The sequence below is a fragment of the Lycium ferocissimum genome, unplaced genomic scaffold, assembly GCF_029784015.1.
Source record: "Lycium ferocissimum isolate CSIRO_LF1 unplaced genomic scaffold, AGI_CSIRO_Lferr_CH_V1 ctg24911, whole genome shotgun sequence".
Classification (NCBI taxonomy): Eukaryota; Viridiplantae; Streptophyta; class Magnoliopsida; order Solanales; family Solanaceae; genus Lycium; species Lycium ferocissimum.
The window spans coordinates 4,595-8,204 of record NW_026721936.1 but is presented as its reverse complement, the minus strand read 5'-3'; the positions used below and the strand labels follow the sequence as shown (position 1 = coordinate 8,204).

The 3,610-nt window shown below is 38.0% G+C and overlaps 1 pseudogene; it reads right to left on the bottom strand.

Moving 5' to 3' along the window:
• Positions 1 to 419: 419 nt before the first annotated feature.
• On the bottom strand, positions 420 to 2,894 carry LOC132043456 (subtilisin-like protease; annotated as a pseudogene).
• Positions 2,895 to 3,610: the final 716 nt, after the last annotated feature.

Genomic DNA, 3,610 nt, shown 5'->3' with positions numbered 1-3,610 from the left:
AATAGGAAAAATTTAAATTTAAATTTCCCCTTTTCTTGATTTTGTAAATGGTGTGAAGTATTTGGGGACGGATATTTATAGTAATGAATAGTAGCCATGTAACGGAGGGAGTATTGGATAGGAGTTCCCAAATGCCAACCACAAATCTATGAGTCAACTTGGCTTTTGCATCATGGCCAAATAAAAATATTCATTTTGAATTATTGCCTTCATGTTTCTTCTTTATTAGTTTTTCTCCCTTTCAGCTTAAACATATATTATTCTCCATACTAATTTATTTGCCTTATTTTGACTAAGCACAATTCTTCTGATCGAGAACCGTTTAAAATATGAATTGCTTAATATTTGGTGTAATATTTCCTTTTTTGTATTGTTGAGTAATAGAACATGAATATAATTTTATTGACAAGAGTGAAAAAAGACAACATAACAGTAGTTTTTATTGCAAATGAAAAGGAAGAAACAGAAGAAGAAGATAAATTTATATTGAAATTGGATGCAAATGAAAAATGTTGATCAGTGCATCGCTGAGATCAGCTCCTTCATTTGATTTTTCAAACGAAGAAAGATCGAACAGCAATTGGGCTCCTAACAATGTGTTTTTTAGAAATCCATCTGAGAGATCCCTGATTAAAAATGGTATTTGGTCTAGCAGCCAAAGGTCTAAATGTCACTTGATAGCTCAATTTTTGTTTCACCTTTGAAAAAACAAGTGTAGTTGGTTCAACTTTCACATCAACGCCTGGCGGTGAATCAATTTCAACACTGTATGCTGAGTTGGCTTGTCCTACGTTCGTCACAGTTCTTGAATATACTTGAGCTGTTGAGTTGACTCTGACTTGAATCGAAAACGATGGATAATTTAGTTGACCATCTAAGATGCTTGTTATCTCTGAACAATTATAAGTTCTACGCTGCAAAAAGAGCCCGACTTGTCCGTCCGTGTAATTCAAACCGCATAAATAAGGTACGTAGTCAGATGGTTCTATGTCATATATCAAGCCAGGATCATTTGCCTTTGATGGATTAACGTGGCCTGCACCCGTGGCAAAGACATCGGCTGGAAGGTACATTTCATCCTCGATTAAGTTGGATCCTAGGTTTAAGACATCGGCTGTTGTCATAATTGCTGACTTAATTGCAGCTGGAGACCAATCAGGGTGAGCACTTTTTAGTAGCGCTGCAACGCCACTGAGATGAGGACAAGACATTGAGGTACCTGAGATCATGTTAAACCTGGAGTTGGTGTTCGTGTTGTTCTCCAAGGAAATATGCCAAGCTGCTAGAATGTTAACACCAGGACCAATAATATCCGGTTTTAGAATTCCAGGACTTGCAAAATTTGGACCCCTGGATGAAAATGCAGCAACCACTGGAGCACGATCATCTCCTATTATGGTTCCCTTGAACACGATTGTTGCTGTAGGGGTTGTTGTTGAGTTTATGTACTCTTTGATTTTCAGACCAGCAGCATAGGTAATGTGTGTCACGGGCAGGACATGTGCCTCGGCCAATGATGTGTTAGCCTGGGATCGTTGATTCATAAGAATCATGGCAGCACCACCAGCCGCCTTCACTGCTATTCCTTTCTCAACTCGTGTCGTATTACCTGCAGACTCACACAACACTATCTTTCCTGTTACATTCATTTTGTTCAACAAAGCAGGAGTACAGAATGTCACATTAGAGTCAAGAGCATTGCTTCTAGGATAGACAAGAGGCAACAGTGTTGAAGGAAAGTCATTAGGTTGAAAGGCTGATTCTCCATCGAATTCTTGATTGTTTCCAAGCACAGCAGTGGCCTTTACTTTCCTATCTATCGTGCTTGCACCAACTGTGAGAATCCAGGGCGCTTCGTTAGCTATTGAAAAACTGGATGGTCCTGAATTTCCAGCAGCACAGCTGACAAAGATTCCCTTTTCCATAGCACTAAATGCACCCAGTGCAATGTTATCCTGATAGAAATTATCAGTTAGTCTACCAAGGGAAAGCGAAAGCACGTCAACACCATCTTCAATTGCCATGTCCATTGCAGCCAAAGTGTCGCTCTCGGAACAAGTGAGAGTAGAGCACACTTTGTAAACGGCAATATGAGCAAGAGGTGCAACGCCTGCTGCAGTGCCATTAGCATTGCCAAAAATGTTAGCATCTGGCACAAAACGTCCAGCAGCCGTGCTAGCAGTATGTGTACCATGTCCGTTTCGTCCCCGCAGGGTACCATTCCCCGGCAGTTTGGAAGTACCTCGCTCCAATGAGTTTGTTGTTACACTTTGTGACATTAATTCACCCACCGTTCCATTTAGCAGGAGGAAGTGGCATCCCGTCATCGCTAAATGAAGGGTGGTCGGGGAAAATGCCCGGTCAATGACTCCAATGATCACACCTTTCCACATAATTGAGTTATTCCAGAACCCCCATGTTCTGGTGCAACCCCATGAAATTGACACTATGCGTGGTGTATAAATCCGTACTTTTCGAGGTGTCTTTGAAATAAACCCTTCCATTTTCTCCATTTCCTTTAGATCCTCTGGCGATAATTTAGCTGCAAAACCTGTTAGAACGTTGCGATACGAATAGATCAAACGTGGTGCCTCACGAGAACTATCCGAGGTTGTTGCAGGCAAGAAAGAAAGATACCAGCTATCTAAATCTCGATATCTAGTAGCCCCTTGGCCATCAGGGAACTCACAATGAACAATATAGACTTGTGAATTGCTCTGTTCTTCTTCTTCAGGCCTTCGATGATGTTCAGTTGCATTAGTGGTGAATGAAGAGAACACACAAATAAGTCCAATCATAGTGAGAATTAACCTGAATTGAGCCATGACAACTTTAGAAAAATGAGTTTCAGTTATGTCTACAATGGAGGTCAGTTCTTCTTTTATTTGTTAGTCAGAAGCTATTATAGATATGTGAAATAGTTGGACATTCTTGGATTAAATAAATACTAAAACAAGACGAAATAGCTATCTACACGCTAACACGTTTTGATTTTATTTTACTTCTTTTTGATAATGAAGTTGACATAGCAACAGCATATAGGCGAAGAAGTCAATCTACGATATACTTTTCTATATAAGTATTATTCAAGTCAACTTGGACACCTTAACTAATACACCCGACAACTTATTCAACTCGCAACTTGAGTTGAAAAATAGATACCATGTTACCTAACAATAATGTCATTATCTTTTCCTCCAAATTTTCTAAAATTACACATACATGTAGGAGTCTGTATACGATTACCGTATTGAAACTGAAATTTTCGACACATTGGTTTGATATTCGCACTATTTATTCACGGTAATTGATATGCATTTTAAAAAATTGTTCATCGCAGATTATAAAACATTATTGAAATAGCGATCTTAATCGTAAATACTTAATATATATTGAACTAAATAGCACAAACTAATAAAAGGTTAAAATGCTTAAGTACTAAAATCTTCTAAACTTTTACACTAAATATAAACTAAATACGTACTTAATTACATATAGTCATATACAACACATATTACTTTGTTTTAATTTCCAACCAACACCATGAGTTTTAAAATTGTAGAGTCATAATTAATATTCTATTATATATAAGTCAAATTCGAACAAAACC